This window comes from Apodemus sylvaticus, chromosome 16 (genome assembly GCF_947179515.1).
Source record: "Apodemus sylvaticus chromosome 16, mApoSyl1.1, whole genome shotgun sequence".
NCBI lineage: Eukaryota > Metazoa > Chordata > Mammalia > Rodentia > Muridae > Apodemus > Apodemus sylvaticus.
The window spans coordinates 78,406,220-78,422,195 of record NC_067487.1 but is presented as its reverse complement, the minus strand read 5'-3'; positions in this window follow the sequence as shown (position 1 = coordinate 78,422,195).

Genomic DNA, 15,976 nt, shown 5'->3' with positions numbered 1-15,976 from the left:
CAAGGCATGATGGGAGTCTGGAAAAGAGCTCTGGAGTGTCTTCCTTATGACACCGAGTGGTAATTTAGATATTAAGAAATTCAAAATTAGACTCAACCGAAAATTTACTTCAAATTAACAGATTTTTATAGGCATTTTAGCTGTTTGCTTTCTTCCTAACCGATACCATGAATTTCTTCTGTAATCCACTATAATCTATTAGCCTTTCTTATTGTGTAGATATTTAAGATTCCAAAATTCTCTCTACTGTATCCTGTTCATTGTCCTTTCTGTATCATTTGGTCTTTTGGCTTCCCTGAAACTTTTGCTTGCTTTGACATTTATTATATGCAGATTTTCTCTTCAGTTATTCTTCTGTTGTTTAATCTTCTGCCCCATTTGAACTTTTTGAACATGTGTCTTCAGTCTAGTAGATTAGCCTTATGATCTTTCTCTATTTTTGGATTCTCTTCCTCCTTTGGAAGCCTGATCTTATTGATTGATTTATTTTAACCAACTGACTTTTTCCTCAAAAGTCTTGTCATTCTTCTGAGTTAAAAGTTTAACACCTTCATCTGGGCTCTACATAGAGCATTTCATTTACTTTCCCAGTGGAATTTTACTTATTACTCATGCCAGCTTTGTGGCTTCTGCTCAACACAGTCATTCTGGTACACAAACACATAGTATGGTTGCTGTTCTTAAATTTGAATTTTCATAATTAGATACATTAAACAGTAATTGAGGAAGCAAAATATTATCTTGAAGGTTTTATAAATTTTGTGAAATTTTAATGAAATGCAGCAACAGTTAGAGAAAATGGCGGTCATGAATTTGAAGGAGAGTAGAGTGGAATGATTGAAGAAAGGAAAGGAAAGAGAGAAAGGTTGTAATCAAATTACAATCTCAAAAATAAATGACAAAATCAAATGAAATGCTGTTACTTACAAAAAACATCTTAATTATAATGTTGTTATTATAGAAAGCTCTGTGAATCTATCTGTTGAACCATGATTTTATTTTTATTTATGAGCAGTGAAATAACATCACAGAATTTTCAGACTCTTGCATAGTCCAGTGGTTAAGCAAGCTAGGTACATAGAGCTCTTTCAGTTAAATTTTCTTGTGATAAATGTAGAAAATATAACTATTATTAACTCAAGGTAAATTGATTTGCAGAATTCTCCCAAATTCTGGCTTTAATTTAAATTTCTCTGTTTATAATGGTAATGTTCTTCACTTAGTTCAAGTCTTCTCAGGTTAGGACACCAAGCAGTAATTATTTAAGAGTGATAACTTTTTCACTTTGTTTTTCAATTTCATGTGATAATTAATATAAGAAAAGTTGGTTTAAAAAAAGGACATCTCTGCTTTCATATGTTCATTGGGAAATAGCAATATTGACAAGATCAAGTACTGTTTTGATCATTAAATAATTACAGACGCTATAGAAGTTTGCAATGGAATAAAATACATGAGAATGCCAAAATTCTGTGTTTGTAACTCATTGCCTTAAACATATGGAAACTTAATTGAAGACAAATGCCTGAAAAGCATCTAATCATAGCGACAATACTAGTATCTAGTATATAGACAGTAGTAGGCGAAAAAGAACGAAACTATGCATAATGCTTCACTGTCTATTACATGAACAAAGCCAGATATTTTTACTTCAAAGTACTATATTCTTGTTTAAGAAGTTTGTAGTGGTGCCAATACTGCTACTTTTGAGAGGAAAACTGTGACTTATAAATCTATGGAAAAAATAAAGTCATAGCATTTACACATTCTCCAAGTGTGTAATAAAACAAACTCCTGGAAGTTTGCCTTTACCTTTCTAATTAGAAGGAAAACACAGTGCAATGCACATATTAAACACATCTAAAACAAAGTAAAACACATGGCTAATGTCACACTATTGTACTAGTAACAAGGGAAAGACAAGGGCAAACATTTTGCACCCATGCATGTCACAACTATGTTAATTTTTTAACACATTTGCTGACCATCTATTCTAGTCTACCCTATCTCACATACAGTTGGGAAACTATGAAATGGGAGGTGAATTAGAGAATATAAGATAAAGAACTTTATAAAAGAAAGCCAATCTTAATGTCATTGGAAGGCTAGTAAGAGTCTCCAACCAAAAGAAAGTAAAAATACAGCATCACGAAAAATAGAGTCTCAATGGTAACTGAGGTTGGAACCTCCAAATATATTCTATAACAGAAATTCTTCATTGTTTAGCAACCAATGTACAGGTGACGAGGAAGTAAATATAATAATTTTATAATGTGACAGTTCATCTAGTAAATATAATTTTAATGATATGCATGTCTAACATGCATTTTACTCTCATGCCCCCTAAGACCTGTTATCCATGAAGTAATGGACCTAAAATGTTTATCACTAGGAAAATAAATAACAACCCCCCAAATAAGATATTAAATCATGAGACACTTAGAAATATAAACAGATGTTGAAGAGTGTGACTTATATAAAAACAAGAATGACTTGAGATTTTTAAAAAGTATATAAAGCTTCAGATTGGGAAAAGATCTTTACCAATGCTACTTCAGATAGAAGCTAATATCCAAAATATAAAATGAACTTAAGAAGTTAGAATCCAGTGAACCAACTAACACTATTAAAAATGGGGTCCAGAGCTAAACAAAGAATTTTTAATAGATATATTCTTTATTTGCATTTCAAATAATTTTCCCTTTCCTGGATACACCCCAAAAAATCCCATAAGTCATCTCCTCCCCCCTCCCATTCCAAAGAATTTTTAACTGCAGAATCTTGGAAGGCTGAGAAGCACTTAAGGAAACTTTCAACATCCTTAGTCATCAGGGAAATGTAAATCATAACTACCCTAAGATTCCACCTCACACTAATCAGAATAGCTAAGATCAAAAACTCAGGTGGCAGCAGACGCTAGTAAAGATGTGGAGAAAGAGGAACACTCCTCCATTGCTGGTGGGACTGCATGCTGGTAAAACTACTTTGGAAATCAATTTTAATATTCCTTAGAAAATTGGAAAATAGTTCTATCTAAGACCCAGCTATACTCCTGTGTATTTACCCAAAAATGCTCCAACATATAATAAGTGTACATGTTCCACTATGTTTATAGTAGCCTTATTTAAAATAGCCAGATGTCCCTAACAGAGGAATGGATACAGAAAATGTGGTACACAATGAAGTAACACTCGGCTATTAAAAACAATGAATTTGTGAAATTTGTAAGAAAATGGATGGAACTAGAAAAATATCATCTTGAGTGAGGTAACCCAGACACAAAAGAACACATATGCTATTTACTCACTGATAAATGGATTTTATCCCAAAAGCTCATAATACCCATGATAGAGTCCACAAACCATATGCCCCTTAAGAAGAAGGAAGACCAAAGTGTAGATGCCTCAATCCTACATGGAATGGGGAACAAAGTAATCATAGGAGGTAGAGGGAGAGAGGGACCTTGGAGGAAGAGAAGAGGGGGAGGGAAAAAAGAGGGCAGGAACATGTACTGCAAGGGACAGGAGGGAAGATCGAATAGAGAAATGTAGCAATGGGGGACGGGTAACTGGGTGTAGCCACTAGAAAGTCCTAAGCTCCAGGGAAGGGAGAGGCTCCTAGGAGCTAATGGCAATGACTTTAGCAGAATTACTTAACAAAGAGGTGATAGAACCTGTAGAGACCACCTCTAGTATATAGGCATGGCTCCCAGTGGACGGATGGAGACACCTACGCATCCCAAAATTTTTAACCCAGAAATATTCCTTGCCCAAAGGAAAGACAAGGACAAAAAATGGCACAGAGACTGAAGGAAAGGCCATCCAGAGACTGCCTCACCTAGGGATCCATTCCATCTGCAGACAACAAACCCCCACACTATTGCTGATGGCCTAGAAGTGCATGCTGACAGAAGCTTGGTATGGCTGTTCCTTGAGAGGTTCTAGATGTAGATACAGCCAACCATTAGACTGAGCCAAGAGATCCCAATAGAAGAGCTAGTAAAAAGACTGAAGGCACTGAAGGGATTATAACCCCATAAGAAGAACAGTATCTACCAACTGGGCCAACCAGAGCTCCCAGTGACTAAATCACCAACCAAAGCATATTCATAAAGGGAGGCAGGACTCTAGATACATATATAGCAGAGGATGACCTTATCTCTGGGGGGGATGGGAGGCTTGATGACCCAGCATAAGGGAAAGTCAGAGTGGTGAGGTGGAAGTGGGTGAGTAGGTAGAGGAAGCACCCTCATAGAAGCAAAGGGGATTGAGGAGAGGGGGGATGTGATGGTGAGTTGTAGAGGGGTAACCAGGAAGGGGAATATCATTTGAAAGGTAAAAAAATAAAATTATTATGAATATAAATAAATAAATTAAAGTACATACTGGAATACTGTGTACTACTGAACAAATAATAAAGAATATCCTTGTAATAAATACATTAAGATTATAACTTAATGTCTTCATCTAGAACCAGAGTCAGTAAACTATGTCTTTAAACCTCATTCCCACACTTTGCTTCTCATACATTTTGTAAAAGTCTAATTGAGTCATATGTACTTTCAGTTTATTTAGACTACAGCTGTCTTTGATCGACAGTATAGCTGAACTGTGGTAACAGAAACTATATGATCAAGGAAGTCTCAAACAGTTTTAACTTGATATTTATTTTAAGAGGTCATTCCTCCTGACATTGAATTAGGGACTTTATAAACTTCATGAGCAAATATATTCAGATGTCTCCTTCCTCTTCCATCTACTTCTCCTCATTCTGTCAAAATTGGATTACTTTCAAGTATTCTTCATTTCCTTCTTAGGACACAGTTTTTTAAAATCTATTACTCTTATATCAGGAGGCCACAGAAATGCCATTGTTCTATCCTATCTTGGCTGAACTAGAACCACTCACTTCTCATGAAGAAGATTGTACTAGAATAAATATGTGGAAGCAGTAGTCCATTATTCAAATGATACACCAGGAAGTATAAGATTATCCAAAATTCCCTATTCTTTGGTGAGCAGAAAAATATAGGAAATATTTAGATGCATCCATAATGAAGACATAATACATATATGTTTACTAAACATTAAGGTGGGTCCACCACTAAGCTAGAGAACTAATGATAATGCCCAGCATACTTACAATCACATGTACTTGTGGTCCCATGTGCCTTTTGGATTATGGTTCCATAGGTTCCATATTGCTAGAAAAATATGTAAAGGATTTTTGTTTCAGGGAAAATATGCCACTAAAAATGCCACTAAAATCACTAGGTATCTTACAACCTGGACATCCACAGAGGGACCCACAGACCCAGTCTGTGCACGTGCTCACTTACCACCTAACCCACCTATTATACTATTTGAGAAACAGAATCTGGCAAGCCTTCACCCAATTCTGAAAATTGGGAATGAGAATATTCTAACCTTCTAGAAAGTTTCCTTCTGGGCTAAAGATTTTCGCCCATTCCAAACTAAACTAGGAACCCTTTATGATACTCCATCAACATAGTACATTTCCCCAAGTATGATCTTAATGCACCATTAATCATACTACAAACTGATAAGCATAAGTAAGAAGTTAGATCCAAATGTCAGTTGAACAAAGGTAAGACCAAATCTCTATAGGAAGAAACATCAACAGCAGTCTAACACCAGATGACTATTATAAAACCACAAACAACATGAGAAACCAAGACGATATGCTTGATACAGAAACTAAAGACCTCACTATAATACTAAATGAGGAAAATAATTTAGTTGGTGAACAAACAATTAGTTCAAAATGGTAATTATAAATATCTTCAAGGAACTTCAAGTGAATATAATTAAATGTCAGAGTAAAGAACCCAAAGACAAACTATTTAATGAAATAATGACAATTGAAGGTTTTAAGCAAGAATTAATAATTGATGTATTCTCTGAAGAAAAACTAAACTAAACTAAAACTCAAAAGTAAAAAAGAAAAAACAAAACAAAGCAAACAAGCAAACATCAAGGTGGGGAAAAGGCAGTGTCCAGGCAGGTGTGGGGCTGGAGGATCTGAGAGTTTTATATCTTTATCCAAAGGCAGACAGAAGAAGACTGGCTTCCAGGGAAATAGCCTGAAAACCTTTACAATGACACCCTAACAATGACATGCTTTCTCCAATAAAGGCACATTTTTTTAAATAATGCCACTCCTTGGCCCAAGCATATTCAAACCATTGTACCAACCAATGAATCAAAGGTATAGAGATGAAAGATGTAAAATATTATCAACAAAACCATAGAAGAAAAAATTCAAATCTAAGAAAGAGATACCAATTATACTCGAGACAAAAAGAATGCAAAACACAAGGGGCCACAAAACAACACCTCAAGTCATATAAAAATAAAAAACTTAAATGTACAGAACAAATAATGAATATAAAAAAACTGAAAGACAGAAAGACTGTGCCACATATAAAGTCATGGCCTTCAGAATATGACTTGACTTCATTGGAACCTTTAGAAGCCATAAGAAGTTGAGCTGATGTTCTAAAAGTTGTAAAAGACAATAGATACCAACCCAGAATATTATACCCAGCAAAATTATCAGGTTTAAAGGAAGAAGAACGAAATTATTTTCATGATGAAAACAAATATTAGGAGTTTGTAACTAACAAGTTAGCTCTACAGATGATAATAGAAAGAAATACTTTGGTGTGAAGAAAAGATTAAACACACCCAAGAGAGCACAGAAATAAATAAGCAATTCCAGAACAGTTAATCAAAAATGATCTAAGAAAGGAACGGCACAATAAAATAACACAAACTAATAATCATTGCTCAGTTATAACATACTATTAATGTTATTATTACTTTTTGAATTCCTAACAAATTAAGATTGTCTGCTTGTATATAAAACACATATATCAATAAACAACACCTTAGAATAAAAAGACAGAAAATGGTAGTCTAAGCAAATTAAACTGAGTTAAAAAAAAAAAAAGAGCATATAGATATTCTAATATCCAACAAAAGACTTTAAACAAAACCTAATCAGAAAAGATAGGGCAAGATATCTTATACTCACTAAAGGATAAAAAACTGCCGAAAGATAATGTTATAAATAAACCCTATATTGAACCGGATACAGGGATAGTGGGAAACTTCAGGACTACACTCACACCAATAAACAGATAATCCAGATAAAAATGAAATAGAGAAAACCTGTAGTTAAATATCATAAAACAATAGATGTAGCAGATTTTTACACAAAGTTTCTCCTAAACACTAATGAACAAACTTTCTTCTTAGAAGCTCATGGAAATTTCTCCCAAGCCAAACACATGTTAGAAAACAAAGGAAGTCTCAATAAATATTAAAAAACTGAATCAACATTCTGAAATTCTGATAACAGATTAAAAAAATCTGGATCTCAATAGCAATAGAAACTGAAGAAAATATACAAGGTCATGGAAACAACACACCACACTACAGAAAGAAAATTTTATCAATGGATAACTCGAAGTGGAACTTTAAAAAGTCTTATAATTCAATAAAAATTAAAATACATCATGCAGAAATTGATGTGACATAATAAAAGCAATCCTAAGAAGTAAATCTATGAACTAAGGGCCTGAAGCAATGCACTTGCAAATTGGCATAACAATAACTTACTGGTGCACCTGTATGCTTAGGAAAGAGAAGAAATAACTCCCCCAACCAGTACATAAGAATATAAAATCAAAATCACTGCTGATGTTAATAAAGTTGAAGTAAAAAACAAAGAATAAGTGAAATGAGGAGTTATTTTTTTTAAGGAGTGACAAGATTAACAAACCTTGAGCTAATCTACACACAGGAGAGGAAACATAAATTGATAAATTAAGAAATGAAAATACAAATATACAACAAACACTGAGGCTTTTCAAAACCTTATAAAGATTTTCTTTAAAGATCCACAGTATAGGCAGCAGTGTTGGAGTGGCCCTCGGTGTGAATTTTAATGCATAGTCTTATAAGGTTTTGAATCGCCTGAGTGTTTGTTCGATACTTCTCTATTTTCTGTACATAGTGAGATGTGACTTTTTAGTTGGGCTAGTTATTCTGGCCTCAGTGGGAAAAGATGCATCTATCTTCACAGACTTGCTCTGTGGGAGATACAGGGTGGTAAGGGGAGAAATAGGGTTGGATGGGGCCACCCACTCAGAAGAGAAGGGGAGGAGATGTGATCTGCAGGGCAGAATTCAAAGTGAACATGAAAAAGAAAATAATTTTAAAACATCTATCACAGTCAATGAAATCAGTGTAATCATTTTTTAATATCTTCCAACTAAAAGTCATCTAAGAACATGTCAATATAATACAGAATTCTTCCAGTCCTTGTAAGGGGATTCAGGACTAATATTTTTCAATGTATTTGATAATGTACTAAAGGACGAAACATTTCCAAACTCTTTAATGAATCCACATTACATGGTACTAAAACCAGACAAAAGACAACTAATTAAAGCATCATCTAATGAACATAAATCTGAAATTTCTCAATATAATGCATTTAAAAGTTTTTTTGTCTTTTTTTAAATTAATCAACATCTTTGTTTATATTTCAAATAATATCCCCCATCCAGATTACCCCTCCACAATCCCCCATCCCATCCTCTCTTTCCCTCTCCCCTATGAGGTTGCCCTTCCACCCATCCACCCACTCTGCTCTTGCTTCCCCCTATGCTGGGCATCAAGCCTCCACAAGAAAAAGGACCTTTCCTCCTACTGATGACAGATGAGGCTATCCTCTGCTACAGATGTATCTGTAGCCGTGGCTTCCTCCATGTATACTCTTTGGTTGGTGGTTTAGTCCCTGGTTACTCTGAGTGATTCAGTTAGTTGATATTGTTAAAGATGAGTGTATGAAATTATGAAATAAAATGTAATAATATTGTAACAATAAACAAAATAGTCTTGAGCTTTAAAAAATACAAACTGCATTAAAATCACATCAAAAATATTGTCCACAATGATCAAGTTGACTTCATTCCAGAGATGCAATATATAGAAAATCAAAAAATATGAACCACTACATAGACTAAAGGACAAAAGCCACATGATCACAGGTCTCATCAGATGTAGAAAATACCTTTGACAAATCTAACATCACTTCATGATCAGTGTCCTAGAGAGCTCAGGGAGATAAGGGACATACCTCCACATAATAAAAATATCCACAATCAACTGTAGGAGTGTGGATATGAACCTGGTGAAGGAAAACATGGGTCTGAGAGTCAGGTGCCACAGGCTTCTGCAGCTCTCCAAGGAGCCCTTGTCTACCATACATAGAATTTGATCTGAAATGGTTCCAGCCACACTGGTGAGACAATACAAGGACTTGAGGACTTTGACTGCTTCCCCTGTCTTCACAGAAATATCCCCAGGAGCAGGAGAAGAGGCATTGTCCCCTCCCCTCCAGGCTCTTGGACAGCTCATTCAGATTCACTAAAAATTAAGTGTATCAAGTCCTGCTTTTCTCTTGAACACCTAAACATACCCTAATTGGGTAAAATTCTGTAAATAAGCTTGTGTACTAAACAATAGAGATAGATCTATACCCTAATACTGGTCTCTAGAGCCTGAATTCCAGATATTCATGGATTCTGCCTTCACTTTTCCATTCTTTTCTGGTACTTGTTCTCACAGCCAACATCAGGCAAGGAAGAAAAACTCAAGAAACATTCCCACTAGTATCAGGAAGAAAACAAGGATGTCCTCTCTATATATCCCTGTTTAGTATAATTCTTGAAGTCTTAATTAGAACAGTAGAAATAAGAAGTTGACAAAAATTATAGAAAAAAGAAAGGAAAAATCAAAGAATTTATATTTTCAGATGATATATTTCATATGATTCCATATATAAAAGATACTAAGGAATCCATCAGAAATTTCCTGAAACTGATTAACATATTTAGCAAAGTAGCAGGATACAAAATAATACAAAAATTAATAGCCTTTTCATATACTAATGACAAATATCCCAAGGGAAACAATGAGAAATAATCCCATTTACAACAGCTTATTTTTTTAATTAAATACTTTGAAGTATTATTTCATAAGGAAGTGAATGATGTATAATAAAAACTTTGAGAACCTGGACAAAGAAATATGATATCAGAATTTGAGAAGATCCTTTATACTCATACATTAGTCAAAATTACATTATGAAAATGACCATTTTTATCAATAGCAACCTACAGATTCAGTGCAATTCCCATTAAAATTCCAACACAATTCTTCCTAGGAAATTTAAAAAATTACCTTAAATTAACATGAAAAATGAAAATAGACCCATATTTGTCACTTTGCACAAAGCTTAAGTCCAAGCTCCTCAACATAAAACGAGATACACTGAATCTAATAGAAGAGAAAGTGGGAAAAAAACTCCAACTCATTGGCACAGAGGTATTTTCCTAAACAAATCCAATGGCTCGGGCTCTAAAATCAAGGATTGATAAATGGATCAGAGTATCCATGCTTTGTTCTTCCTTCTTCTTGGGCATCATTTGATATGAGAATTGTGTCTTGGGTATTCCAAGCTTCTGGGCTAATATCCGCTTATCAGTGAATGCATACCACATGTGTTCTTTGTGATTAGGTTACCTCACTTAGGATGATATTTTCCAGTTTCACCCATTTGCCTAAGAATTTCACGAATTCATTGTTTTTAATAGCTTAGAGGTATTCTGTTGTGCAAATATTCCACATTTTCTTTATCCATTTTTCCATTGAGGGACATCTGGGTTCTTTCCAGCTTCTGGCTATTATAAATAAGGCTGCTATGGACATAGTGGAGCATGTGTCCTTATTACATGCTAGAGAATTCTCTGGCTATATGCCCAGGAGTGGTATAACAGGATCCTACAGTAGTATTATGTCCAGCTTTCTGAGCAACCACAAGACTGATTTCCAGAGTGGTTGTACCAGCGTGCAATCCCACCAGCAGTGGAGGAGTGTTTCTCTTTCTCCACATACTCTAGTCCTTCTTAGAAGAGGCAACAAAATACCTACAGTAGGAGATACAGAGACAAAGTGTGGAGCAGAGTCTGAGGGAAAGTGCATCCAGAGACTATACCACGTGGTGATCCATCCCATGTACAGTTATGAAACCCAGACACTATTATTGATGCCCACAAGTACTTGTTCATCAGAGCCAGATATAGCTGTCACTTGGGAGGCTCTGCTAGTGCATGACAAATACAGAGGGAGACACTCTCAGTCAGCCATTGAACTGAGCACAGGGTCCCTATTGGGGGAGCTAGAGAAAGGACCCAAGAACCTGAAGTGGTTTGTAGCATCATAGGAGGAAAAACAATATGAGCTACCCAGTACTTCCAGAACTCCCATGGACAAAACCAACAACCAGATAGTACACATGGAGTTACCCATGGCTCCAAATGCATAGGCAACAGAGGGTGGCCTTGTTGGACATCAAAGGGAGGAGAGGCCCTTGGTCCTGTAAAGGCTCCATGCTGCAGTGTAGGGGAATACCAGGACAGGGAAGTGGGAGAGGGTTGTTTGAGGAACAGGTGGAGGGGAGATAGCTTATGGGATTTTCAGGGAGAGGGGAACCAGGAAAGGGGAAATTATTTGAAATGTGAATAAAAAATATATCTAATAAAAATAATAATAAAAATATAATTGATAAATGGGACCTCATGTAACTGGAAAGCTTCTGTAAGGCAAAGGACATACTCAATAAGACAAATGAGCAAGCTACAGATTGGGAAAAAGTCTTCACTATCCCCACATCAGATAAAGGGCTAATACCCAATATATATAAATATATGTATATAACTTAAGCTTACCATCAAAAAACCAAACAACCCAATCAAAAAATGAGAGAACTAAAGAACTAAACAGAGAATTCAAAACAGAGAAATCTCAAGTGGCTGAGCCGCACTTAAGGAAATGCTCAAAGTCCTTAGTCATCAGGGGAATGCAAATCAAAAGGACCCTGAGATTCCATCTCCCACCAATCAGAATGGCTAAGATCAAAACTCAGGTGTTAGTACATGTTGGCAAGGATGTGGAAAAAGAGGGAAACTCCTCCATTGCTGGTGGGATTGCAAAGTGTTAAAATCACTCTGGAAATCAATCTGGAGGTTCCTTATAATACTGGAAATAGTTCTACCTGAAGACCCAGCTATACCACTCTTGGGCATGAAATGATTTCTTAATTGTTTATGAATAAAAGACTAAATGTGTAAAATAGGTGACACATGATTTGTAAGTATTTACTAACTGTAAACCACATTTGTTAAAGTGGTATAGTTGGAAAAAAGAGGCAAGGCAATTTCTATTTCTATTTCTTTTCTTTTCTTGGATATTTCTTTATTTACATTTCAAATGTTATCCCCTTTCCCAGTTTCCCCTCTGGAAATCCCTTATTCTATAGCCTCTCCCTCTGCTTCTATGAGGGTGCTCCCCAATCCACCCACACACTCCTGCCTCTCCACCCTGGCATTCCCCTATATTGTGGCATCTAGCCTTCACAGGAACAAGGGCCTCTCCTCCCATTGATGCTGGACATGGCACCTCTGCTACATACACAACTGGTACCATGGGTCCCTTCATGTGTACTCTTTGGTTGGTGGTTTAGTCTCCAGACCTTATGATATAATGAAAGCAAAGTTATTAATCATCTCTTTATGCTGTGTTTTACACCCTACATTAGTCTGACTCCAGCTTCCGGTTAGACATGTCTTCATGTTTTACACAACTCAGAAACAGCCCCACATTACCAGTGGAATAATGACATTCATCCTATTACATAACCAGCCCTCCCCGGTTTTCAGCAATATTAACCATGAAAGTTTGTATTTCTTTTTTTTCTATTGCAAGCATTGTTTTATTGGAAGGATTTTTAAAATTACTTTTTCAATGTCATTAGCATTTCATCCGTCAAAATTGTTTATAGCATCTTGGTTATATTTTAGTTGGTTGTATGTGCCTAGAAATTTATGAACGTCTTTTGGGTTTTCCAAATCATTGGACTATAAATTTTCAAGATATTTCCTAATAACCATCTAGACTTCAGTGTTATCCTTTTTCTAAACTTACAGATTACTTTTGGTCACAGTGCTTTGTCATGTTCCTGTGTTGCAATTTGTTCATCAATTGGGATTGGGATCTCTTGCAGCTTTACACGGAGTCTTCTTATTAAGTAGTTTTGTCTTGAAGGATTTCCAGCATCTCTTAGAGGGGAGATAACCAGTTCATGTAACAGTAGTGTAATTGGAAGTTTTTCACCCATGCCTCTTTGTTCCCAGAAATAATGACTCCTACACTTCTTTTATAAGAATAAATACCTAGGCCAATAACCTTGGTTCTGTTCCCTAACAACTCATATCTCAATAAACCAGTTAATTTTAGTCTATCTGCAAGGTGGCTGGTTGTATTTTTCTCACTTTCATGCATCTGTCTCCTTGGATGCATGGAGAGAGTTTAGGGCAAATCTCTGGCACCTGACTCTTTCCTAGGATTCCTCTTTCTCCTGAAACTTTCCATTCCTATTCCCTGCCCCAGTTCATTGGCCATAAGCTTTTTACCAATGGGTAAATACTTTACCACAGTGAGAATCTTTCTACACAGTAGTAACTCCAAAACATACAAGACATACAACAAAAATCAATTAAGGACAACTAGCACATCACCAATAATCATAGGAAAGAATGCAAAAAAAACCCAATATATAATAAACCATGGAGTTTACCATTAACATTTTTTTTAATAGTCCAGTCATTATCACCTTCCTGGTCCATCCTCTGATTGTTCCTCATCCCATACCTCCTCCACCATCTTCAAGAGGTTGTCCCCATCCCTCCTGTCCCACCAGACCTCCCCACCCCCTGGGGCCTCAAGTCTCTTGAGGATTAGACACATCTTCTCTCACTGGGGCCAGATCAGGCAGTCCTCTGCTGTATATGTGTTGGGGACCTTGGACTAGCTTGTGTATGCTGTCAGGTTGGTGATTCAGTGTCTGAGAGATCTTGGGGGTCCAGGTTAGTTTAGACTGCTGGTCTTCCTATGGGGTTACCCTTCCCCTCAGCTTCTTCCAGATTTTCCCTAATTTTATCACAGAGGTCCCTGGCTTCTGTCCATTGGTTGGGTTCTTAAGCTCACTTTTTCAGATGTAGGAACCAGAGGGCTTGTAGGTAACTCTTCTCACCTTGGTCACTGAAATGGAAACTAGTAGAATAATGATTCTGACTTCAGAATATTTGTTCCAAAAGTTGAGTTCCCTTGAACACATTTTTAAAAAAGGGAATAGCATTTTGAAAACTTAATTTCCCAGGGAAAAGCAAGTGAAAGCATCTGTTATAGGCCCAAACAGCAACCGGCAAAGTGACAAGAGATTATTAGCTACAACAAGGAAGTGATTTCTTCCTATGCCCACTGAGTTCTTTCTTTATAAACTTCGAGTATTTCTCTTATGTTTGGGTTTTCATACATCCCCCTTACTGCCTCATAGCCATAACTTGAAAGAAAGGTCAGCTATGACCAAGACTAGACAATAAACATGCATTTCAGAATAAATGGTAAAATATTAGTAAGTACAGCACCAGCGAGGATGTCTTTTCAGTAAAAGAATGCATAAATAAAAGCAATTAAATCTCATATTTTAAGAGATTAATATATATATTATATTTCTATTTTACAGTATGATACATATTTATAAATTTATATTTTAATGCACCCAAGACTATTTTCAAAGGCCTTTAGATAGATGATATCAAGCAAGATTGGAAACAACATTATTTACGTGGAAGACTTAGATGATTACCTATGAGGAAACATTGAAAGGTCTGTGATGAGTCTGAGGTTCAAAGGAGTTGTCTACTTATCCAGATACTGCTTACTCCAATATTTTTATACAACAAAAGTAATTGCTTTCATCATGAAAGTATTTTCAATTTATTGCCAAATCAAATGTGTTTTGTCTAAACAGTATACCATTCATTTTAAGACTTCTGTGAGCCACACTTTTTGATAAGATTGCAGTTCTTTAGTATTTTCATGGTAAATAGAACAAAAGTAGATTTGCATACCTCAGTGGGTCTGACGTGCCCGAACATTATGTATTTTAGGCCACTCTGGCTGTCAAACACACTCAGAGCCACAGTTTATCAGTTTGTTCTTGGGACAGAAAAGCAAGTGTCAGGATTAGTAATTTGCAAATATTCCTTTTTGACTCTCCCTTGATTATTGCTAAGGAGGTTCCTTGAAAATGAGACTTTAAATTACTTTATGAAACCCACATTGAATGAAACCAAGGCCTCTCTAACAGCATGTGTTTCAACTTATCCAGAACCACAGAATTTGAGCCCCAAAAGAAATTTTGTTGTCTTGCATCATGTTCAAACTGATTTTAGATTCCTGAAGCCAGAACATATTCCATTCTAATTGTAGTTGCTTCTTTCACTCTCATCCTCTGTAAAAAAAAAAAAAAAAAAAAAAAAAAAAAAAAAAAAAAAAGTATCATATCTAATTGTTAAGAAACTGTATCTATGTAAAGAGTCTCTATAAATGAAACAAATGTAACAATTTGGTCTTTCACAAATCACCCATATCAAAGTATGAAGCAAAACAATAGAGTTTTTAATCTGATGTGTTTGGGATGTAATACTAGCAAGTACTGGAGTGGAAGAAAAGAAGCAAAGGGCAGAGGGAAAAAATTAAGTGTCTGTGTAAAACAATGATTGTTTACTTAAATGCAAGGGATTTTCCTTTGAAGTGAATATTGTACTAAGTGTTAGGCCAAAACCAAAATTGTATGAATGGAAAGAAAGTAAAGGCTTAGAGTCCCAGAGGATTTTCAGCATTCCTGTGGAAATTTTGATAGGCTGTCTTTCTTCGCATAAATAAACTATTGTGGTTTTAAGACATGTGTTGTGTCTTGGTTTATTTAATTCTAAGTAGCAAGAAAAAAGTCACTTGTTAGGTAATAAACAATATATTGG